This window comes from Erpetoichthys calabaricus, chromosome 5 (genome assembly GCF_900747795.2).
Source record: "Erpetoichthys calabaricus chromosome 5, fErpCal1.3, whole genome shotgun sequence".
NCBI lineage: Eukaryota > Metazoa > Chordata > Cladistia > Polypteriformes > Polypteridae > Erpetoichthys > Erpetoichthys calabaricus.
The window spans coordinates 97,467,156-97,494,316 of NC_041398.2; positions in this window are offsets into that span (position 1 = coordinate 97,467,156).

A 27,161-nucleotide genomic window follows, 5' to 3' on the forward strand; every position below is an offset into this window, starting at 1 on the left:
TAGGTGGACTTCCTCTAAGATGTAAGATCATTTTAATTATTATAAAGATTAACAAAAACATTTTCTCAATGGTGACACTTAACCTTCAGCATTTTATAATGACAGGAAGGAGCTAGCAAGGAATTACTAAGAGCCTCAGATATTTTCTCACAGTGAAAAATCTTACTATAGTATAAAAAAGAAAACTGAGTTAAAAGTAAAGTTAAAATAGCATGACTTCATTTGCACTTCCCACCTTTAAAAAACATGATATTCTATCATCAATTCAAAAAAACCTGCATGAGGGTCATTTAAATTGAATGTGATGCACTCAAAAACGTACACCTGTGCAGCCTTTTTATTTATTTAAAGCGGCTCCCTCTAGGGTGTGAAAAAGATAAAGCGCAAAGTGACAAGCTTTGTAAATGTGATCCATGCTTATGTATATTCTTGAATGTGCAATGGCTGTTTTGTGACACCTTACCTGACACATGCCCATCTGTCATCATCATGAGAGAATGTTAAAGTGGCACACTTAAGAAGACTAATTAAAGTTTTATGTTCCATAAGCAGTCAAGTAGAACTAATTATTTGGCAAATTATTGAATTAATTTTGGAAACATAATACAAAAATCAATAAGGCTTCTAACTTTAGAAGTCGAAACAGTTTAATACCAATTTATTTTTTTGCATGATAATTTTTGCAGTTGTTGAAATAGGGTTTTGAACATGAAGTGGTCTTTGTTTATAAGAGGTGGCTCACATTTTTACATGAAAAAAAACACAAAAGTACAGCTGAAGCTAAATGAATAACCTAAAGTAAATTATAAGCACCTTCCCTGTAGCACGTATATGAAGTAAATATAAAGACAATCCCGAAACTTCAAATCAATAAGAGACAAACAGAAATGAAAAGGTAAAAAAGTAATATCCTATGGAGGAATGTAATTTTGGAAAAAGCAAAACTGAAATTCCACACTCCGAGAGCTTCCTGCTGTTTTCTTTGTATATGATGATTTCCTTGCTTACATTAACTTTTATTCTTTCTTCTGATATTCCAAATGTGTGTATGTAAGATTAATAAGTTAATTCCAAACTGGTCTAGTGAGAGTTCCTCAAATGAAAAAAGAGGGTTCTGAAAACAGGGGGATGTTTTTGTGTTCATGGTCTACTAAGGAAGAGTGGTGCTTCTTGAGGTTTTACAGTTAAAATGTATGTATTTGGTATTAGTTTTGGTTATGGTTTTTGTTTTCTTTTGTACTGTGCAGTGGAGAAGTATATTCCTTGCTAGAAATTTAATAATCCTCAGCTCTACTATAATGCAGAATGATCACAAGGCTAGTGCTCCATAGATGTTTGTTTCTTACATCTGTGCATGCAACTGTTTACAAAAACACTTGAGGCCGTGTTGTCTTGTGCGTGAATGGCCATCCAATAGTTTGTCCACCCTTAACCCAACTATGCTTTGTTAGCAGCAGTAAACAGACTGTGCACATCCCTTCTCCACATCTGCCAGTGTTGAAGAACTCCCTGGACTGGCCTGATCTCGTCCACTGTACAACAGGAATGACATTTTGATTCTATACCAAGCTCTCCTAATATGTCCATAAGAAGTGATATTATTAGTTGCAATATTTGGTTGCAGGTGAAAAACAGCCTAGCAGCAGATAGAGAACACATTTTTGTCTATTTTCTGAAATCACACTGTCTTGTTCTTGACCGCCAAACTATAATGCATGGATACCACATACAATTTGTTTAGTCCCAGTTTTGAACTGTACTGTGTCATTTGGGATAATGTTACCTAAGAAGAATTCTAACAGTTCGTTTATCACTCTTGGTTTTATAAGGCACTTTACATTTCCACTGTTATACCAGTGGAAATGAACAATATGACTAAAAGTGCATGCAACTATTTTAGCCTTTGTTTCTGAAACAGCAATACTTTCCACACACCTGTTTTTTGGAATTACAAGAGTGATGTGAGCCTAACAAAAGGAAGGTCACGGACACTGCAGCTGACTCTCTGTCCCCTTTATGGGGATGTAACAGATCTGCAACACGATTGACAAATAGGAAACACTACCAACAAACAGATAAAGCTGGCCTTTTATATTACATTCTCAAACTACGTGAGAGGTCTTGGGGTCTCCAAAGTGAGAAATACTTCAACCAAAGAGAAAACTGTGCTATGATTGATGAGATTTCCTGAAGTATTATAAACAAGTTATATGCCCACTTTGGGTTTATTCCACTCAGAGGTCTCATTTGATATATGTATATATATATATTTTTTTTTTCATCAAAGGCTTATAATCTTTCATTATTATTCTGCAACGCCATTTTATATTGCTTTGGGCGCCACCATTTTACATTTTTTACATTTACTTATTTTTATGACACATTTATCCAAGGCAATTTACAAAATTTATGACACAATTGGAGCACAGGTAGGTCAAGTGACTTGCTCATGGTCACACCGTGTCAGTAGCAGGATTTGAACCCCCAACCTCAAGGTGTGAAGTCTAAAGTCTTCTGCACTTAGTGTCATGGTATTCCCAAAAGATACCAGAACTAGGCCACATACTGTATGATGTTACTGAAGAGGCCATAAAAATGTTGCAATGCACGATGCAATCCCTTAACTACCCAGGATTAGGATAATGACAGTGTTGTGTGAGTCTTGCGACAAAAAACTTTTCCTGGTTATCGAACTTGCTTTTGATTTGTAGGTCTTTGATGTTTAATTAATGTTTTGAACTTGATAAGAGATCCAGTTTGACTTTTGGTATTGACATTGGCTCGTATTTTCAACCAGCTATCATCTCTTGATTCCTTTTCATTAAACTTTCTCACTGCCTCTTTCTGAGAGTTTACAAAACATTCTAGATTTCTTTAGTTGTAATCAATGTGAAGTTTACTTTAGTAAAGAAAATGTACCACAAAAACTTAGTTACAAGTTACATTAACTTCCATTCCATTCCATGTTTCATTTCAACGCTACTTTTAATTCTACGAGATTGTGTACTTGCAGTAGTTTCAGTATTCAGGCTTGCTCAATATGCAGTGTAGGTTCACATGAAGGTTCACATTAAAAGAAGGAATACGACTTTATATTAAGTTGTGCAATCTGTGCAGCCTTTTTCATGTGAAAATAGATACTGTATGTGGGCTACTACTCTGCATCTTTCTGTAAAGTCTATCTCTTTCATGCACTTACTTTAATCCTTCACAAATTTAAAAATGAATTGCCTCATAGGGGCATGTAGAGCACTTTGTTCCTATTTTAAAACCCAAATGGATGATGGATCTTTTATAGGTGCAAGGTAATCATTCCTTTAGTGGTAAAGACCACAAATACAGTACTAAAAGGGAGTACAATACAATATTTGTATGGATTAGTGAATATGAGATGCTGCAAAAAACATATAGGAGGGAGAGCAACTCACCTGTGCTCAGGAAGCATAAGGTATGAAAGGTCAGAAAGCTTTCTTTCAAAATAACATTTTTAAAATTTGTTCTTAAAATATTCTAATTAGCATCTTTGGGTAAAACATTACTTTTTTTTATTGGCCAGCGCAACACAGTTTTCTGGGTTAGAATAACTACATTGGAGAACTTTGCTCTTTGTCTCCTTTGTTTTTCAACTATCAGTCTATGAACATTCTGTAAAATGAAAAAAGCAGAAAAATCTAATATCGCCTGCTTCTAGTATTTTCCCCACTTTTGAATTCCAGATATCCCTGATTTATCTTCTTTGTTTAATATAGACCAAACCTTTTGTCCACTATTTCATACTATTAAATTAGACAAGTAAACACTCTTTATATTGTAATGGTGCTGGAGCAAAAGTTACCGAGTAACAGCAGAGGCTTTACATGGCATTCTGATCAGTTGCAAATTTTATCACTATTCAAGAAGCTGATCTTAGAAAAACATTAGTATCTTGTTTTGCAGTTTAACACTGAAAGCCCAGTCGAGAATTTAAACTGATTAGTATCTGGCAACATCTCTGCAAATAGTTTGCTTATGCTCCTCAAAGAGGCACACTTCAGTAACTACAATAGCTTAGGCTTTTGAGCAAGCATGTCATATTTAAGTTTTGTCACCACATTTGGTTTTGTCACAGATGAGTAGCTGTTATAAATTCAACTACCTAAAAAATTAAACAATGAATTAAACAATGAAATAAAAATGCAAAACAATTGTTGCTTATCTGTAGAGTTGTTTCTTGGTGGTAACAAGTTTTTCATCGACAAAACATAACCTTTTCCGATGTGCTACCCTGTTATTGGAATTGCTGACAACTGGATTTTTGGCAATATTTATTTCAGTGCAGAAAAGAGTTTTCTGCTCTGGCATGGGTGATGCTACTTAGAAGAAACATAACCTACTTATGACACAATTTTAGCTTAGAAGCATTTTTCAAACCCTCCTTACCCTTTCCTATTTCTAATGCTTTTCCACTACCGCTTGCTTCAGAACCATTGTGCTATAAGGTTCTTTATGGTATGTTAGTGATGCAATAGCCAAGTACTGTTATTTCACAGTATATTGCAGGAAATGTTCCCAAAATTTAAAAATATAACCTAGACCCTGGAGTATTTTACTTAAAAACTAGGGGGCTCTGCCCCCTGCTCGCTTCGCTTGCCAACCCCCATGTGGGCCCTACACACTAGTCATTTCCTGGATCTGCCGCTTGCGACGAATCACGCTGTGCTTTTGGATAAACACGAATATCAACTCTCTTTGATATCTCTGTATTTTGAAACTATTATCGCTTACAATTTGTCACATGTTGGTTTATTATATATGCGAGCGTGATCTTTCAGATTCATATAGAAATCCAAGAAAACTTCTTTGTCCGTCTTTTTCAGATAACTTTTGTGTAAAGTGCGATACTTTTCGAAGTATGGATTTGCATCCATTATTGGCTGTAGAATTTCTAATACGTCCGATCGTTTAACTCTTTCGATTCTATGTTGCATCGCTTCTCCGTGATCACAAATATAAACCTGACGAATTGTGGTTTCTTTGAAAATAAACTTGTAATAGCTCTGTCATATCACCTATGTCCATATATTCGATCTCTTTTTGCTGTTCCATTATTTCAGAGTAATAATTTCCGTTTGTTAGCGCTAATGTGATCTTTACTATCAGTTTTTTGTAACTTTCAAATTTTAGTACTTTCATAATCTCTAACCAGCTCTGCATGTGTATCGCGCCAATATTTTTGAACCTCTTTACGACGTTCTACTTTGTCTTCTACTCTTTGTCTCTTCTTCTTCTACTGTTTGTCTTTTATTTCTGCCGCCGCTTGGACCTGTTAGGTTTTCAGTTCATCTTTTGGCACAAAGTCTCATCTTGCAGGATGTGAAATTATCTCTCTGAAAATGTCTGGTCTCTCTGAAAAATTCTCGTCTCATCCCAAGATTTTTTTTATATAATAGAGAGAAGTGGTTTCAAGCTTCAAAAAGACAAGTAGACTATATTGAAAAGATAACACACATACAGGATGAAATGCATCAGCAGGGAAAAACCCAGTATGTGTGCTCTGCTGGTAGCCAATATTGTACTTTTAATAGATCAGTAATTAATTCTGCCAGTTCCTATTCAAATATGGATCATCTGACAATGGGCTATTCACATATGAAACATTTTTAAAGATGTAGTGAGGCTGGGGGTCCATGACTTCCAGATGGTGGAGGAAATAGATAGAAACTTCTGTCTTACAGCTTTTGCCACAAACCCATCCTGTATTCCCTTTATATTAGTCACCATTAATGACAATATGCAGTAAAACCTCAGTTTATGAATGCTTTGAGAACAAAGTTCCTTTATAACTAAGTAGGCTGTAACTGTTCAACACAACATGAGAGTCCACAAATAACAGTATGGTGACCCATTTTAATGCATAAACACAAAAGAAAGAAAATGGGTGCACAGTGGCACAACAAAAATGTCGACTGCAGTAGCCCAAAAGGAATTCTAACTCATGGAAAAGGTTTTTACCACAAGATCATACAGCAGCTTCTACCTTGATTGGGTTCAGGTCCAATATGAGACAACTTCTTTCAGGGGTTGTCTTGCTCTATGGAGCCAGGTGGGGCCTTCCCTGGGCACTGTGGATGGGGTTAGATGCCCTCACTGAGTGTCTTCTCAGAGCTGTGGTTGGAAGAGAAGAAACAGCGTCATACTGGAGTGGTTCTGCTTACCTCAGCTGAGACAGGAAGGTGAACCCCAGATGTGATGTATGACATGGGCCTCACCTTAGCTTGGCCCCAGAGGGGTTGGCATACCTAGCCAAGAGGTTGTGTGCTCAGGAGAGAGAAAGAGTTAGTGTTGGCATAGAGCACTCCCATTCTGTGTTGGACAACACACTTGTACTAGCTTTAGGCTCAGAAACAGAGCAGGTAACCCAGGGTTGGAGTCCTTGTGGGAACCCTACCACTGAAGGGGGAACATTGTTTCTTACTAGAACAAACTCACACCCCAATAAATACTACTTGAGGTGGGTTCTTTCCAATTAAATGCTCTCAATTGCTGTGTACCTCGTGTCTTGGTACAGCAGTTTTCAGCTGAAGTACATGATGGGGTGTTCTGCTCTGTGACGACTTAGTCTAACACAACTCCATGGGTGGTGTCCGAGGTATCGATCTAGAGGAGAAAAGGCAGGGCAACGTTAGGGGCCATCAGTACAGGTGCCAACATTAGGGCTGTTTTCATGTCATAGAAAGCCAGTTCCATCTTGGAAGTCCATGCAGCCATGGAAGGGGCTTGCGTTCATGTGAGGTTTGTTAAAGGTACAGCCATCTCTGGGAATCGAGGCACAAACTTGCAATAGTATCTGACAAGAACCAGGAAAATTTGCTCTTGCCTTTTGGTTTGCAGCCAGGGCCGGTCCCAACTAGCTACAACTCTGGAACATTACTGCCTGACTTGCCCTCCGCCCACTAAGTACCCCAACTACTTGGCCTTGGTCAACCCAAAATAGAACTTCTCAGGGTTGATCTACAGACTAGTGTCACAGACGGTGTTGAGGATGGCCAGGAAATGCTGTATATTCTCCTCACAAATGCTGGAATCGATGACTATATCATTTATGTAGGTAGCACTTTAGGCATTGTGGGGGCTGAGCAGTCTTTCTACCAGTTGCTGGAAGATCACATGGGCCCCATGTAGTCTCAGGACGTAGTTCTGCCACCACCAAATGGTGGTTATAAACACAGTCTGTTACTTTGCTGAGGTGGTCAGGGGGATTTGCTAATAACCTTTCATCATGTTGAGGGTAGACAAAAATCAAGCACTACCCAGGTGCTCCAGGAGGTTTTGCACCCTCAACATGGGATAGACTTCAAAACATCTGGATGAGCCGACAGAAGTAAGATTAAAAGCACCAACTGCCATCAGGCTTGAGGATCAAAAAAAATAGGGCTATACTAGGGACTGTGGCTTTCTTCAATGACACCTGAATCTAGCATGCATCTTAAATCAAAACGTGCTTAGCTTCTCCTACCTGAGTGGTGACATTATATAACTCTGTTCTGGTATTTTATACTGGCTCATCTGGCATCTTCTCTAAAAATATATCTTTATAACTATATAAATTTATATAAAATATAAAACTTTTCAAACAAGTATTTTTCTGTGTATCTGATTAATCGTAACTTACAATCAAATGGGAAGTGTGGAAAACTTTGTTGTTGATATACCAGATATTTTTGTTAAACTGTTCAGCTGTTCATTGCATTTTTCCAAAATTCTGCCACAGTGAATGTTAGTGCCACACTGCTCTTAACCTCAAAGCACAGAATAGCCGCAGCATTTCATTAGTAAGCAAGAGACTACCTGAATTTCAGACCCCCACAATGAAGACGATCTAATAGCTCAGGACAAGAGCTCTGATTGTTTTTCCTTCTGTTTAAAGAGCATTGCTAAAAGGTTACTGAAAACAGATCAGAGGGCCTATTCATTTTTGAACTTGGGAGGTGCGAAGGCATGAACACCTGTGCTACTTTTCAAACAGTAAATATACGTTCCACTTTGTTTTTTTTCTTCTTTTTTTTGTTTCCTGAAAACAGTATATAGTGAAGAAAATGAAAACATTCTAGCATATATGTGTTTAAAAAGCTCTTTTGTGTTGAAAAGTGTGCAAGTAGGGTCAGAGGTTAAAGCAGACAATAAAGAGCTGTCAAAGCCAGTTAAGTGTTGGCAGCCACCAAAACATCCAGTTTTTGACAGTATCAAGACTTCAGTCATCGCAGAAGACTCACTTGAGTCTGATGAGATCAGTAACATGTCAGTAACATAATGGTGCCTAAGCTACTTTACTTTGTTAAAGCAATAGGTATGGACAGTCAGGTAAGTTTGCTAAATTGCAAGAAGGAGTTTCTGTACTTTTTATTTGTTTTACTATTGGTGACTTCTGCATTACAGCCAACAATCAGGAATGCCACAAAAGCCCTTGCTAAAAATAAAAGTGTAATGTAAGAACACCCTCAGTGTTATTTTACTATTTTGTAGGCTTTAACAAAACTCAATACCAAGCCTGTTTTTAATTAACATGTTATATTTTCATCTAGTCAAAGACAATAAACTTTCTAGTCTGATTCAGTAGTCACTAAAGTTAATGCATATTTTTGTTTTATTTTAGCCATATTTACTGCGTTACTCCCTTATATAAATTCAACACATTGTCCCTCACTGTTTTTAAATGTCAATCTTTGGTGCTGTAACTGAGTGCCAGTCTGGCATAACAGTGTCAGGGGTAGAGGACCTAAATTAAGTGAAGAGAGCATGGCGCGACAAATGCTATGTAATAAAAAGGGTCAGCCACAGGAGTGGGACAACCCTCTTAACTCTGAGTGGCCTGGAACTTATTTCTCCTAGAGCAGTGGTTCCCAACCTTTTTTTGGCCATGCCCCACCTAGGCCTCTCTAAAATCATGATGTCCCCCACTGTAATATATACCTTATTTTTATTATTACCTATTCAAAAAGTGAACTTCTACACTCACGTAGAGGAAGCCCATAATGTCATTAATTTGGTCTAAACAAGCTTCCAAAGAACATGGAAACAAAAGAGGGAAAGGATAGTTGAAGTACTGACACAGAAATCACTAAGAAATTGTAAAAAAAAAAATATATATATATGAACTTTTATGAAAATACAGTAAATACAGTTTTGAAAGCATATACAGTAATAGACATGATATTCATAAATATAAAATAACTTTAATGACAGCTTTTTCTGTAATATTTTGGTCATTTTATATTTTTGTTATATTGCAAAATTTTATAATCATTGTTACAATTCATATTATTTTAATGGTAAAAATGATTTCTATGTAGAAAAACCCAAGCCGGTTGTAAAATCATAAATTAAAGGGTTCTTCACCATCCCTTCTATGTTTATATAAATATATAAATGTCTCTGTAAAAAATAAAAATAAAAATTGTTTATTTTTTTCTATCATTTTTAGCAGTGAATTTCTGTTTTTTCATTTTATAAATTATTCAACGTAGCTAAATTCTCAAATTGCCCCGCTATAATATCAAATTGCCCCCCAGTAGCAATATCCTGGGGATGTGGCCCTAAGGTGAAACTGATAGTTCTAAATTGAGGGTGGAAACATAGGACACCTGTATACCCTATAAAGGCCCTGACTTTTTAAGGAAAATTGAGGCACAAAAACCTGGTGCCACCAGAGGGAGCTCTACAGGAGGTCTCTGTGGGGCATCCTGTGACCCAAAGTTTAAAGAAACCTTAACAGTACTGATCCAGACAGCTTGGGGCTGGGAGAATACAGAATAGCTAGATGCATAGAGGAGGTATTTTTGTGCATTGCATTTTTATTTTATTTTCTGTTCCTCCCAGTTTTAGATCTTATGTCTTTATTTTATGATAAATAAATTTTATTTTTAAACAATGATTTTTTTTAGGTCTTTTTATTCCAGGAAAGAGTGGCACACATGGGTTTGCTCCCTGTCACACTTCTTACGGTAAAATGCTGTGCTATCTGAAACAAATATCTAATTGTATGTATATTATTTATATATTGCTTAAATATATTTGTATTTGTATATTTGTATATTATTGTATATATATACTAGCTGTGTAAGCCTGTGCTGTAAAAAGCCAGGGCTCCTAGAAACCATGGATTCTGGCACTTCAATCAGTCAATCACATTGGCTGTACATTAGCGGCTAAGTGAGGTTCTTTTCCTTCTGCAGTTTTGTTTTGTCAACGTGCTCGCCTATGTTGTCTATCAGCGGCTAAGCGAGTTTCTCTCTCCTCAGAGGTTTTGTTTCGCTGATGTGCTCGCCTCACTTGTGTATTAGATAGATAGATAGATAGATAGATAGATAGATAGATAGATAGATAGATAGATAGATAGATAGATAGATAGATAGATACTTTATTAGCAGCTATGTGAGTTTCTCTTTTGTCGGCGGTTTCAATTTCTTTGAGCTTCACGCTGTACCCTTGCACTTCCGGGCCGGACAGACACACACACACACACACACACGTTTATATATAAGATATACAGTATATAGTCAATGAACAGTACGCATGGGCAGGGTGTCCCAGCTCGGATGGAACAAGGTTCCTTACCTGGACGGGATGCCAACCCTCCAGAGGTACAAGAAGAAAGGTGATTATCATCCTGCCCCAGCCAGGAGAATGGCAGGAGATGCCAATGCAGTACTGGGTACTATGACACCCTGGCAGGGTTGGACTGAGGAACAATACCCAGCTGGGAGCCCAGTGTGATGTAAGGACAGGGGGGAGACAACCTGTCAGGGCTACATGCTCTCCTGACACATTAATGTGTGACATTACTTGTACAGACACCCGCAAGGCATGCTGGGAACTGTAGTGACCTTGGGCAACCTGGTCATTTTCCAACAGTACTGCAGGGATCTGTGATCCCTACTTTGTGGGACTCTCTTTTAACTTAGAAGTGCTACTAATGTGCTTATGTATTAGCATCAAAGTACTCCCTGGTCTAAAATAAAAACATGCAGCTCAACCTCATCCAGGAGAGTTGGAGTCATTTTATATATATATATAATAGGTATGTATGTATGTATGTGTGTATATATATATATATATATATATATATATATATATATATATATATATATATATATATATATATATATATATATATATATATCTATATATATATTTATATATATATATATACAGTATATATGTGTGTATGTATGTATATATACAGTATATATATAAATAATATGTATATATATATACAGTATATATATATATATATATGTACTGTATATATAATTTTTTAAAGATATTTTAAAATGAACTGCTCTCCTATCTACAGCTGTCTTCTGCCTTCAAACATTGTTGCCAGAATAAGGTCCATCAACATAGGTTTGTGAAATATAAGAGGCTGCAACTCCTTAGACAAAGACAGATGACATATTCATACAACTGGATGGAAGACAGGATAATTACTTGTTCAGAGTCAAAAGTGATCCAGAGGTAGGTAAATCATGACCTGCAACTTTTTCAATGAAGTCCAGATGTGCTGCCACTGAATAACATTTTTTCATTACCTACGTATACAACTGACAGAACTAAGTTAAGAAGTCATCCTAACGCTGCTGAGAGGGCTGAACAGTGTGAATCAGTTTCTTTAATGTAATACAGATGTTTCTTTGCGGAAGTATTAAAGTAGATTCTAACTATACTCCTTTTTCAATGTCTTCAGATTACAATTTTCACATAAATTATTTTTGGGTTGAGAAACTTCTCATATGGCTGTGACTACCACTAAAATGGTAAAGAAAGGGTAACTGTTGAATTTTTCAGAATGTCAAGAATGACTGGTGCCTGTGTATGTACACTTTTTCTGATTAGCAGCCAAAATGTAATTGATGTGGCAACACCATCATTCCTAATGTAGCAATTAGTTAATACTCTGCAGTAAATAAAATTAATCTGATTTTGTTTAAATACGGAAGTGAAGGTGATTAGGGATTATTGTGTACTCTGTATATACTCAATTCTAGCATTCAGATCCCACAATGTTCCATTCACACTTACAAAAACATTCCATGAGTTGAATTCTAATGAAGGCGAGGACTGTGATACTAAACTGCACAGCTGAACTTTCTTACTACACTTTCCAAAGTGAAAAATGTATCATTATTTCAGTATGCGATTTATTAATTAAAAAGTCACAACATATCTAGCACCTCAGGAATGGAAATTTTCAGGTATAACAAGTTCAGAAAATAAACGTACGCATTAGCACAAAGCAAGAAAAGCAGCAAGTTCATAGGGTGCCACACAAGAGGTAAACTTCTACTGGCTCCTCTACATGCCAGTGTTGGAAGACAAGGCCAATCGGGGGTGGTAAGCACAATACACACAACTGGTTTCACAGATTTGGAAACACACTAAGCTCCAGAGCTGGAGAAAATGAACAGTGACTTAAAGCAAAGATGACCAGTGAAGATAATACCAGGAAGGAATATTCAAAGGCCAATGTGTCTTCTAACTGAGAGATATAAGCCATAGGGAACTGGCAAGAAGCATAAATTGCTTCAAGCTTCAAGAGGGCAATTGTAAGTTATTATTATGAAATATTGTATGAGAACCAATCTGCCTCTAAAATGAGAAAAGCAAGTATTGGTCAAGCAAGGCACTAGAAGTTCAATGGGACACTAGATAAAGACACCTGGTCTAGAAGTGGAACAAGGCGGACAGAGCTGCCACCTTAAGTTAATAGGCAGACTGGAACCTACCTGAAAGATTTGAGACTTTAAAGTTGGGATAATCAACCTAGGGGCCCACAGGCCAAGTCTTCTCTGGCCCCAAGTCACCCTGCTCTAGACGCATATTTTTTCAGTTGCATTAAAATTTTGCAGAATGTATAAACATCAGGCAGCTTCAAAATCAGGAACATGCAGAGAGTTTGAAAGGCACAGGTGCTAAATTCAAGCTAAGAAGATGCATAATGCACAGGAGAGAATGCTGAACAAAACGAGACAATCCATTTCAATTTTGCTTCATTGGTTATATAGCACTTTAATTTCAGCGCAAGATTACAGGTATCATACCTATTAATTACAAACTCAGCATGGTAAAACTTTATAAAGTTAAACTCACGCTGATTTTTCAAGGCAAAAATGGCTTTCATTATTGCAACATTTATCCCATTATGAAAGAAAAATATTTGAGTTATGTTTACTTTCAAAGTGTAATGATGTAACCAGTGAGGTGCTGTAATGATTTTAACAGTTTTGAATGAGTAAGTTACAAAAGATACGAAAATTATTCATATTTTAATGCACCTTCATGCCTGCTCACAATAAAGGAAAGCAACTTTTGCAGGAATCCTCTGAATGTAAGGGTATGGCTACACTTGTCTGTCCAACCATCCATCCAATTTCTAGCTCTCTTATCTGAACCTGTGGCTAGTCTACAATTGTAATGAAATTAATTGCTCCATATGCTCATTATAAAGTAAAATGTATTTGATAAGTATTTCAAAACCTCCACACCGTCCAGACATTTGTGTAGCTCAGCTCAAAATACTTTGAAGCTCTGTGGTGATACAATTTCAAATGTGTAATGGAAGTTCATTATTACTATGAATCATGGATAACAAGGGCTGTTGAAACAGCTTATTTCAATTTCAGAACACTAAGTCTGTGCCATTTGATGGGTTTCCAAAGCCAAAATTATGTTCAGAAAAACTTGAAAACACATGTGATATATACAGGGCTTATAAGAAGTATTCACCCCTTTCGAAGTTTTCACATTTTATTTTTATACAACATTGAATTACACAGGATTTCCTTTTTACTTTTCTGAATTCAACAACAGAAAAAGAATCTTTAATGACAAAATAAATACAGACCTCTGTAAAGTGCTCTAAATTAATTACAAATATAAAGTGCAAAATAATTGATCACCTAGAGAGAAGAACTTGATGCATGTTCTTGTTTACACAACAACAACAACAACATTTATTTATATAGCACATTTTCATACAAAAAGTAGCTCAAAGTGCTTTACATAATGAAGAGAAGAAAAATAAAAGACAAAATAAGAAATTAAAATAAGACAACATTAGTTAACATAGAAAGGAGTAAGGTCCGATGGCCAGGGTGGACAGAAAAAAAAAAAAAAAACTCCAGAAGGCTGGAGAAAAAAATAAAATCTGTAGGGGTTCCAGGCCACGAGACCGCCCAGTCCCCTTTGGGCATTCTACCTAACATAAATTAAATAGTCCTCTTTGTAGTTCGGGTTTTTCACGGAGTCACTTGATGCTGATGGTCATACAGACTTCTGGCTTTTAATCCATCCATCATTGTTGGGACATCATGGTGCTTTGGGTAGATGGTGGTGGCACACGCCACCACCAACAGGACACCGGAAAAAGAAACAGAAGAGAGAGTAGGGGTTAGTACAGTTTTTGAATGAATAGTTATTATAATGAATTGGATATACAGAGTATCAGGATTAAATTACAGTGAAGTTATGAGAAGGCCATGTTAAAATAATGTGTTTTCAGTAGTTTTTTAAAGTGCTCCACTGTATTAGCCTGGCGAATTCCTACTGGCAGGCTATTCCAGATTTTAGGTGCATAACAGCAGAAGGCCGCCTCACCACTTCTTTTAAGTTTTGCTCTTGGAATTCTAAGGAGACACTCAGTTGAGGATCTGAGGTTACGATTTGGAATATAAGGTGTCAGACATTCCGATATATAAGCCGGGGCGAGATTATTTAAAGCTTTATAAACCATAAGCAGAATTTTAAAGTCAATTCTGAATGACACAGGTAACCAGTGTAGTGACATCAAAACTGGAGAAATGTGTTCAGATTTTCTTTTCCTGGTTAGGATTCTAGCAGCTGCATTCTGCACTAGTTGCAAACGATTGATGTCTTTTTTGGGTAGACCTGAGAGGAGTGCGTTACAGTAATCTAGCCGACTGAAAACAAACGCATGAACTAATTTCTCTGCATCTTTCGATGATATAAGAGGTCTAACTTTTGCTATGTTTCTTAGGTGAAAAAATGCTGTCCTAGTGATCTGATTAATATGCGATTTAAAATTCAGATTACAATCAACGGTTACCCCTAAGCTTTTTACCTCCGATTTGACTTTTAATCCTAATGCATCCAGTTTATTTCTAATAGCCTCATTGTATCCATTATTGCCAATCACTAAGATTTCGGTTTTTTCTTTATTTAATTTGAGAAAGTTACTATTCATCCATTCTGAGATACAAGTTAGACATTGTGTTAGCGAATCAAGAGATTTAGGGTCATCAGGTGCTATTGATACATACAGCTGTGTGTCATCAGCATAGCTGTGGTAGCTCACGTTGTGCCCTGAGATAATCTGACCTAATGGAAGCATGTAGATTGAGAAGAGCAGTGGACCCAGGATAGAGCCTTGTGGAACACCATATAGAATATCATGTGTCTTTGAGTTATAATTACCACAACTAACAAAGAATTTTCTCCCTGCCAGGTAGGATTCAAACCAATTTAAGACACTGCTAGAGAGGCCCACCCATTGACTAAGGCGATTCTTAAGAATATTATGATCAATGGTGTCAAATGCGGCACTCAGATCTAAGAGGATGAGAACAGATAAATGGCCTCTGTCTGCATTTACCCGCAAGTCATTTACTACTTTAAGGAGTGCAGTTTCTGTGCTGTGATTTGTTCTAAAACCTGACTGAAATTTATCAAGAATAGCATGTTTATTGAGGTGCTCATTTAACTGTATAATGACTGCCTTCTCTAGAATTTTACTTAAGAAAGGCAGGTTAGAGATGGGTCTATAATTTTCAAGAGCAGAGGGATCGAGATTATTTTTCTTAAGTAGGGGTTTATCTACAGCAGTCTTAAGACAGTCTGGGAAGACCCCCGTATCTAATGATGAATTTACTATGTCAAGAACATTATCAATAAGCACGCCCGATACTTCTTTGAAAAAATTTGTTGGTATTGGGTCAAGGGCACAGGTGGAGGGTTTCATTTGAGAAATTATTTTATGTAAATCAGGTAAATCTATCCTAGTGAAAGACTTTAATTTGTTTATTATGGGGTACTGGGGTTTAGGAGGATCCTTAGTGTTGGGGAGATATACTATGTTATTTCTAATATCATTAATTTTTTGATTGAAAAATACAGCGATAGCCTCACAGGTTTTACTGGAAGTACTTAGGAGGCATTCCTTTGAGTTACCTGGGTTTAACAGATGATCAATTGTCGAAAATAAGGGATTACTAGCATTGTTATTTATAATCTTAGAGAAATAGCAGCGCCTCTCAAGACGGACTGTGTTATTGTATTCTGTTATTTTAACTTTTAATATTTCATAGTCAATAGTTAGTTTAGTTTTCCTCCATTTACGCTCAGCTCTACGGCATGTTCTCTTTAAATCAGACACTCTTTGGGTCTTCCATGGTATAACAATGCTAGAAGATTTTTTAACTGTCTTTTCAGGTGCAACTAAGTCAACAGCAGCCCTCACTTTAGTATTAAATCTTTCCACCTTACTATTTACATTCTCCTCGCTATTATAGTTGGCACTATAAACGGACTGATTGGTTAGAATGTTTGAAAGTTTTAAAGCTGCTGATGAGTCAAAGAAGCGTTTTTTAACAATATGCTTCTCATGAGTGTTTTCTATCATTATTTCTATATTAAAGAGTAGAAGAAAATGGTCTGATAGACCAATATCAATGACCTGCTTTATATCAACTTTTAGTCCTTTAGTAATTACTAAGTCTAACGTATGACCTGCTTTATGTGTAGGCTGATTAACGAGCTGTCTCAAATCAAAAGAGTCCAGGAGGTTCATAAATTCTTTTACTTTTTGGTCACATTGATTATCTATATGAAAATTAAAGTCGCCGACTGTTAAGAGTGTGTCATAGTTCGTAATTAAGATTGACATCAAGTCAGAGAATTCCTCAAAGAAAGACGCGTTGAATTTTGGAGGTCTATACACGGATAATACTAGAACGTGAGAATCTCCCTGAATAATAATGGTGAGATACTCAAAAGACTTGAATTTACCAAAATTACTTAGTGAATAGTGGAGTATTTTCTTACTGTGACTGTGGGTTGCTTCGAAGGCTTTGATTTTCCTGTTCCAGGCCTTAATATGGTGGATAAGACTAATTGAAAGCATGATACCTTATGAAGATATTGGATGCCACAATGTGCTCTTTTACAATAGTGACTATTTTATAGCAGATCAGACAGATCCATTGACCATTTCTGAACAAATACTTTTTAATACATACTTTTCTGTTCATTGAAATGACAATTTTTGGTATCAGTATTTCTTTTAAGATTTTCTGACAGAGAAATTTTGCTAACTCATTTTCATGACAAACTTGCAGCATGAATTGTAAATGTTATTTTCTGGCTAATTGGCAAAAGTTACATGTCTGGGTACAACCACTGTAGATTTTCACGAGGAAAAAAATGTTCTTATAATTAAACATCCAACAGTTTTTGGTACTGACTCAGTATCTTATGGTGTTTTTCATTCACTGTTGTCAAGTACTGACTAACTGTGCCATCCCCTTCCTGCATGTGTCATGCTTGGGTCACAGAATTGCACAGAAACACAGAAGATTGTAGAGGCAGGAACTTTATTCAAACACTTCAAACAAACATGTCTCTTTTAGAAGTAAAACGAGCTTAGTATGCAGTTAGTTCTTGATTAAAAGAATAGGCAAACATCATAGGGGAGCACAATGGGAGCAGGATCCCCAACAGGAGCCGATAATGTCTGGGGGAGGAGTGAGAAACAAAGCAATCATCCAAAAAGGACAGGTGCTGTTCAGGCTTTTAAGTAAGTGTACTGCTGCACGAGAAACATATCACGCGACAGAGCAGCCGCAAGTAAGCCCAGCAAGTAAGGGAGCAATGTGAAGGTATTCTATCAGGGTTTTTAAGAGGGGTTTTTTAGGAGCGTCTGTGTCTTCTAGGGGTGCATTCAGCCCCCCTGCTCACACATGCTTCATGATGTCCTTTTTTGTTTCTGTTTTTTTTTTTCTCTTATCACCTCCACCACCATCTTTAATGTCAGTGGATGCACACTTCAGAAGCATAATGATGGCATAAAAATCCACCAACTGTTGAACTGCTTGTTCATTATTGATTCTTTAATTATTTATGTTATATTTTAATGTTAATACATGTGTTTATTTTTATTATTTGCCTAAGTATTGTTTTATGTCATTTACGTTTATTATATAGTTTGTATTGTTATGAACTTGAGAGTTCCTAAGCATAAAAGTCCCAATAATTGCTCAAAATGCTCACTTGGCAGGGAAATACCTAGCTAGTAATAAAGAGCAAAGTAGTATCTTTATAAATAAAAAAATAATATTAAAAGAATGCTCTGTTTAGCAAAAAGTTCTGAAGAGCCCAAAAAACGCAGAAGGCAACTCCCTCAAACTAGGCAACCCAAAGCTAATGTAGTCCCAATACAAATCCAAAAATATGTAATTGAAATATAGAGCTTTTTCTTCTTCATCTTTAAGCTGCTTCTGTTAGGGGTTGTCACAGTGGATCACCTGTTTCCATATTTTCCTGTCCTCTACATCTTGCTCTGTCAAACCCACCAACTGCATGTCCTTTCTCACTATATCTATAAACATTCTCTTAGGTCTTCCTTTTTCCTCTTGCCTGGCAGCTCCATCCTTAGCACCCTTCTCCCAATATACCCAGCATCTCTCCTTTGCACATGACCAAACCAACGCAATCTTGCCTTTCTAGCTTTGTCCCCAAACCGTCCAACCTGAGCTGACCCTCTAATGTACTCATTTCAAATCCTGTCCAACCTTGTTATACCCAATACAAATTCCTGTCATCTCTAGAGCACCTCTCCAGGGTCTCCTCAACCTCCGTCCTACTTATTACAGATCACAGTGTTATCCGCAAACATCATATTCCATCACAGAAAAATCCAGAAATTCACAAAAGCACAATAACAATAATCACTAGAGAAAACTCCCCAGCACTAGAAGGACATTCAAAAGGAAGCATAAGGGACTGTGGGTTCTCCCAGCCTTTACTGGGCTAAGGGAAACCTATTTACGGCAGTGAGTAGGTAGCCTGGTCTCTTGAGGAAACATCTAGAAAACACACGGAAGATAAAAGAATATACAGAGATACATAGTAACTAAATGATTAAGAATATTAACATATAAAAAGGAATCAAAAATGAAGAAAACAATCATACAAATGGCCTTTGAACATCTACAGTATCAGGGGATGAACCCTAGTCGAAAGAAGGTATATACAGTATGTATTTTAATTTGTTCTGCCATGACTCTTGTTTCGTTGGTGGTTCTGCAATTTCTCGTGGCTCTATAAAGGTTCATGGGATTGCACTCCTTCTGCCGTTCATTCAAATACACTTTGGCAGAGTAGAGATTTGTATTTGAAAGTATTACCTTCATTTGATTTTCTTGGTTTCTTACATATTTTTCCCTGTCTTTGGATTACATTTACTGGTTTATGAATGTGGAGTTTATTGCTATGGTTTGCCTTTAAGGCAAATCCATTTTATTCCCTTTTAAATATTTTTAAAATATTTTGTAACTTGTTTGCTGTTTAGATGATAAAATCCTCATTTTACAAAAAGTCTGGTGGGATCTTTCTCTGTACAAGCCAGAGTTTCATGGTTTCCATCTTGAGAGAGATATCTTGATATGTTTTGAGACTATTTTGTAAATTTTGAACTTTAAAAGTTGATTTTCTATTTTAAAACCTAGTCAGACAGGAAGCCTCCCAATTTCTTAGGGTCAGGCTACACTAGGGTGAAATCTTTTTTGGAGCAGGCCTGTAGGAAGAATCACTGAGCCCCAAAACTCCAAACACACCTACACACAGACAGTCCGGTTTCAAGTGAATTTTAATTAACCAAAGGTCTTGTTTCCCTAATCACAACAATAGAATCCTTTTATCTTTCCTGCCTTCCCTCCCTCCTTCCTTAATTTTCTAATCCATCTTTGACCCCTCCATGTAAGCGTTGTCTTCTTCCTACCAACTCCGACTCCGTGAGCTGAGTGCAAGGCTCTCTTTTAACTCTGGACCCAGGAGTACGTCCGCTGATTTATAAATTGCCTCCAGGAACCATTTCTGGGTCAGGCAGGACTACAGCAGTCTTTGTATCATCATTATCTGACAACTGCCCCTAGCGGCCCCCACATCACCTGATAGGGCATGCCCAATGTACCACAACTCCTTGCTGCCCTGCATGTGTCCATTATGCGCTTTCCTGACAGGATGCTGCCATCCATTGTACAAGGAGACGCTCTGCCTCATATCAGGCAGTCACCCACTGTGCTGCCCTTCCCTGATCCCAAGTCCATCCCGGGTGTCGCTCTGTGTCTTTTAGGATGCCAGCCCTACTGTAGCCATTGGAATGTCTTTTCAATTCCGGGGCCTGGCATGGAAAGGAGATATTGTCATTCTCTCCCTGACCTTCCGTTATCAAGGCCTCCCGACCAGGTAATTGATTGGGGTCCACACTGTCTGGGATGCTGGTTCGTCCCTCACAGTTTGTATTTATCAAGCATCTCAGAGTAGAAAAATGGTTGTAACTGGCTCAAACATCTCAAAGTGATTCAAATTTTGTCCTATCATTTTTGGCTGTACCATTTCTTCAGATTTAGGAATCTACTCCTAAATTCACCATTATTTAGGAACACTTGTGAGCTATCCTAACTTGTTTGGGGCTGCCAGAAAATGGCATTCAGGCAAAGACTGGCATTCGCATTCCTAGAAAGGATTAATGTTTTGGAAAATATGGACAATGGTTAACTTGTAAAAAGATTTTGATTTGACAAAGATAGAATAATATTTGCAACAAATCTTTTATGTAATGTGACTGCTCCAGCTAGGTGAAGAAGCCATTATATGTCAGCTGAAATAAAAATATTTGTAACATTTTCACCATAGGGAAAATGCAGATTTGCAATAGTGATTACTTAATTATGTCACAACCAGCCATTTCTTGAATTTTGCATCAAACTATGAACATCCTTACCACATGTGAGGTAATACACAGATCTATACATTCCCCCCCACTTGTGGTGTGAGGTAATGTTAAAGCAAACTGCATTCATGCAGATTGTTGGTTTTCCTGGAGATGTTGGTGTGATTGATGGCACACACAAAAATATTACTGTACCAAGTGTAGATGAGCCGACATATGTGAATCTCAAACGATATAACAGTATCATTACAAAGATGGACATGGGTGCAAACTGTATTGTAGTAGCCAGCATATTACACTGAAGATGCGTGGGGCTGGATGGGTGTGAACAGTGAAATATCACACAGGTACACTAACCTTGTATTTCACAAAGCGCTGGAATATTCACTTTACAAACCCAGAAAGGTTCAAAAAGGCAAACACAGACTCCTAGACATTGCATAAATAAAGCCTCATAGAAGATAAGGGGGCAGCATGGAGAGGGATATCACATAGGCCTGTGGAAGACAATCGGGAACACTGGAAGAGTGAGCGTGACTTCAGAAACTGTGCAGTTTGTGGCTACTTTCAGTAACTGTTACTTTACAAAGTGCTTTCTGGTGCCAAAACAAAATGATTCATCTGAAAGCACGTCTGTGGTTCATTTGTTCTTAAATAAATGTGCCCTTTATCGAACTTTACTCTTCTTTGAGGAGCGCCTCAGTCTTTCTATCTCAGTGCTCGTTACCATATTATTCTTAATGTTGCTGTGAAGTGGCAACAATTACAGTATGTGAAGCTTATGTAACCTTATCATCTTTTCCTTCTTCTTCTTCTTCTCCTTCTGCTTTGTGGTGGAGCCTTGAAGTTATTATCAGAAAACTGCAAAGTGTTATCATGATTTCCAAGGAAACTACAAAATGCCATCATGAGTGCAAGTCTGCAGCTCGGCTTAATATACAATTGTGATTTCATTCATTCTCAAATGTCAACTCTTACTCCAAGATGGGGCTAAGAGTAGGATGCTTCATAAATCTGTTGTAGGACAAATTGTTATCCTAGTCAGACTTTTAGTTCAATTCCTAGGAGACACTTGAGAACAATAGGAATTCCACAACGAAGACGGTTCTTGTTGCTTATTGTGTCTTATTGAGTTTACCCACCTAAAAAATGGAAATGATTAAAATCATTTCACTTAAGGACCTAATTGTAAATCACAGGGAAGTCTTCCATAGACTTGAGGAGACAGAAGAAGTCTTGTTTTCATAGCTAAGGGGGGAATAAAATTCAGGTTGGTGTTAGGAACATGTTGTATGTCAGGCGGATTTTATTTTATTTTTAACTAGTGTTCATTTTCAGTTTCTCCTCTGAAATAGTTTATTGCTATTAATGTGCAATCATTGCAGTGCCATTTTGTGTGGCTATTTTCCATCGCCATGATGTTTATACTGTAGTAATCACATTTTTTGCCAGTTATGTGTTTTGGAAGCTTCTGAATGCATGATATTACAATATTGCTGTTATAAAACATGTCTATGCACTTGCAGACGTTTGAACTTTAAAACCGTTTATTGTGATGACATGCCAGAAACTTAGCATTCAAACAATTAAAAGATAAAAAAACCTTATAGGAACATTTTGGCACTTTGAAAATTTTGTTTTACTCTGGCTTGTAAAAAAAAATTTCATGATGGATCTGAAAATATTTACACATATCGCTGCTAAGTATTGAACAAAATCTTCAGCTTGGACTTGAACTTGATCTAATGCGAGTATAACAAATGTCTGGACTTTTACAATGATCGACTGAAAGGTGAAGTGGATTTTCTGTGAAGTTAAAAGACTGCAAGATCAGCTTACAGAGTAGAATGTTGCCATGCAGCAATGGCCCAGCATTTTATTTCTGTGACAAGTGAATTGCAGATATCCTCCTACGGTGTTATATATAGGCCTCAAAAGTTTTCTGAGATTTATAAATCAGTGTAGATTTATTTTTACATGAATACATTATTAAAGTTAAGACAGGGCAAAATGTCAACAGGTGAATTTATAGTTACTTTATGAACTAGCCACAGATTCAGGTTGGAATGAAGCATCAGTCATTTTTATTTTCAGAAGTAGGCTGTCTGAGAATTTAAAAGATGAAATGGCTGACCATAATAAGTGTGACACTTTAAAAGACATTATTAATCACTTTGTCGATATAAATTAATTGTAAGGGTTTCCTTTTGATGCCTGTTTGTTCGCTAATCACTCTAAAACAGTCAAGCTGATTGCCATGAAATTTTGCATGTGCCTTGGTGTTGGTCCAGCTTAAAATCTAGGCTATATGTTATATCAGTGAGAGCAGTTATAATGGGAATGGGGCACCCAAAAAACCAACACAGTGACTACAATTCCCATCAGGCACCTGGCGTGCCCTACGGCTGATGGATGAAATTGTCATTTTTTTTGTCAAGTTTTTCATAGCCAAAGTGCATACAGACTCAGTGAGTTCACCAAATTAAATCAGGTGAAGAACACCACATGTCTAACCTGTCGTGTGTTTAGACACTTTTTAAGTAAAACCATATTTTTACATTTTCATTATCTAGATAGCCAATGTCTGTTGAATACCCTCAAATGATTGCCTCCATTTCTCAAGAGCTAGTTTTATGGCTGACAACTTCCACACTGTGTTTTTTTTTTCCAGCTGCAGAGACCTTCTTACAGAATTAGATGCATAACTGTAATTTCCTAGTGTCTGGCAAACCTGCTGAAAGTATTCCTCCAACCCCCACACTGGAAACACCAACTTCTAATTCAAAGAGGCAGTCATGAAAAGGGTTTAAGTTTGACAAGTTTACTGTGCCTTGAGTTGTAAAAGGTGTGATAAAAGCACTGAAAACATTAATGAGATAGGCATTGTAGCTAGCAAAACCCCACAACATTTTGGGCACTGTTTGAATTAATTAGAGATTAGCCAAGTCTGTACTGGCACCTAACTGTGATGTCAGCTAGCCTAGAACATATGCTGAAATGGTAAAATTCACATTTCTCCAATTCAGGAAAATGAAATCAGTGCTTCCTTAAAGATTAGTTCTGTATTTTTCAGAATGAAGTTAGTTCTTTACGATCATTCTATATTAATTTTCCACATTAAATTGTATTCTAAAGTTTTTTTTTTTTAATTTCAAAAATACTTTGTTTTTGCAGCTTACAGTGGAGCTTAAGGGTACATGAGTCCATAGGTGAATAAAAAAAGTCTTTCAATTTACCGAATGGGTCTATTTTGAAGTAGCAAAGGTTTTGATTTAAGAAACAACACCTTCCGCGTTTATAAGGCATCCTTACAATAAAGGAATCTAGACATAATTATTTTATCTTTGATTCTTGGAACTAATATTCTTGAGATAAGAATGCATTTTCCTGTTTGTAAAAATGAGTTTCCTGTTTACTTGTCTCCTCACAACCTCAGTTGTGGGTGCAGTTATTACAACCCAAGAAGCCCCCAGTGCCATGCTATATCCTGTATATAATCCTAATTTTGTTTCTACAATTCTGTTTCTGTAGTAGTTATATTCTACCATGGCTAGTAACTGAAGACAGTTGTGCACTCAAATAATATAAAAGCAGATTGTCACTGCTAAAGTGGCCCACAAGTATGTGTATGTGTTGACCCTTTCATGGGCTGGCGACCTACCCAGGTGTTGTTCCTTCCTTGCTTCTGAAGCTTGCCGGCATACCCTGACACCCCACCCTAGATAATCAGGTGAGGAAGATGGATGGATTATTATTGTGCCTATTACAGAGAAAAATATACGAATAGACTAATCTTCTTAGAATTTGTCCCACTTCAATGCAGGGTTTGGTTTTAGGCACATTGCTTTCCATTTGTTTCTATCCAGGGCATCGCCATGGTGCAGCATTGACTTCACACATGTGAGCCAGCATCTCTTTAATCACCAGCATAGCCACTTTCTCTGTGGGCTGTGTTTGCACTAATTGCTCATTGTTGATCAAGTGGATATACTATTGGAGGTGCATTATTTTATTTGAATAGAGTAAAAATATTGAGGACAGCAGTTAATAATAATAAAAGTGGGTGGCAAGGTGGCACAATAGTAGCGCTGCCTTCTTGCAGTGAATGAGACTGTGGTTGGCATGTACTGTATGTGGAGTTTTCATGTTTTCCAATTTCTTCCCACAGTCCAAACACATGCAGGTTAGGCGGATTGGTATCACTAAAGTGGCCTACGTGTGTCTGTGAGTTTTCCCTTTGATACACTCGTGTCTTGTCCAGAAATTTTTCCTACCTTGCACCTAATCCTTTTTGGGGTAGTCCCCAGCTGTCCCACAACAATGCCATGGATAAGCAGGTTAGGAAGATAGATGGATAGATGAATGGATGCTTATTTGTTCTGTTCTTGTTACTTCATTACATACTACATGAATGCTCAATATTCTAAAGAAAGAATAAAATCATTTGTAAGTGTGCCTTTTCTAGTTATTATTCTCCAGTTGTCTATGGGACAGAGACATGAATTCAGATCCACATATCAACATTCAATAATGTTAATAATGGTTGTTTGGTGATGGCTTTCCAAAGTTAATCCACATTTAGGAAAACAAACAGAGTAGCTGACGAATACAAAGTTGGACTCCTTTTAAAATGGATGAATCTCTGTTTGCTTTATGATTTTTTTTTACCTTCTTAAAACAACATGGATGGACTGTTTTGTAAAATGTGTGTAATCTCAAGACACAAATCAATACTTAATGATATCTTTGGCTTGAAAAATGGATGTATTCGGTACGTTTTACGCCTTTTTAATCGCTTATTGACTTATGTATCCTTAATCCCCAATGTAACCTGCAAGAACTAAAATTTATAAATAAAAAATGACTTTAGTAAGAGTACATTGCTTACCTTTATAAACACACAGTGCATGTATGGACTCACACCATGGGTCAATCCCTGTTGGCACAGAGAAAAATGCCAGTGGTCAGCCACAGACCTGTGACATCTTGATTACAAAGGCCATCAGAAGTAGTTTCTTATCTTCCTGAGCTAATGGAAAACTTCCAGCCTTGGCAAAGCAGATACTGCTTCCGAACACTGATCGAAGAGTTTCCGGGTGACATTAGCTAAGTTCTCTTTCTCACACCACAGTGTACTACTGGTCATTGCATAGCAATGCTATGGCAAATGTGCACAAGATCATACCAAGAAATGTGCAAAAATTAACTCAATGGTACATTTGACAAGCAGAATCAGATTTAACAGCAAACAAAGCTTCAAATAGGAAGGAAGCAATATAAAGTAAAAAGAAATAAAATAAACATTTAAGAATGTGAACATATAACAGCAGGGTTGTTTTTTTGACTATTATTGTACTTCTCTCCCCATAGACAATGCAAGATCATAAAGAACTGTCATTTTTCATAATGAAAGAAAATTACTCCAATTAGACTGCAGGGTGGCCACTGAAATCCATTAACAATGTTTTTCTTGATGTAACTTGCTTCAGGACTTGCCAGTATATAGTCATTGGGAAGGGGTGCTTATAGTAAATGCATAATGCCTGTGTGGTAACATATCTTATGACTTTCATTTTCTGAAAACATCTAAGAGATCTTGTGTGCTCTTCAGGAGGTGTACCAAGTAAGTAAGAATGGGTAATAAGTGTGGGCGGAGGAGACTTTTTTCTTTGTTAATTGAGAATATGTTGCATAAAATAGTTTCCCCCCTAAATCTTTATTCCCTTTTTTCTTAACTGGTGGTGGGTTTGTATTTTTCTTTGACAAGGATAACCTAAAATGGCTTGAGAACTGTAAAATCCATGTATAAAAAAAATCTGCTCATGGTGCAAAAATCATGAAACCAAATCATTTGAAAGGCTGATGTAGGCACAGTAGTGCAGCGGTAGCACTAGACCTGGGTTTGCATCCTCAGTCTCAATTGTGTGGCGTTTGCATGTTCTCTCTGTGTCTGTGTTGGTTTCCTCTAGATCAGGGGTTCTCAACGTCAGTCCTGGGGACCCCCGTCACTGCAGGTTTTTGTTCTGACCAGCTTCTGTAATTTAATTGAACTCCTGGGCTAATTAAGTGAACTGATATTTCCCAAGGTCTGTGTTTAGGGAACAATATAGAAATTAGAAAACTAAGTTTGCCAAAATAAAAATATTAAAATGTACCAAGC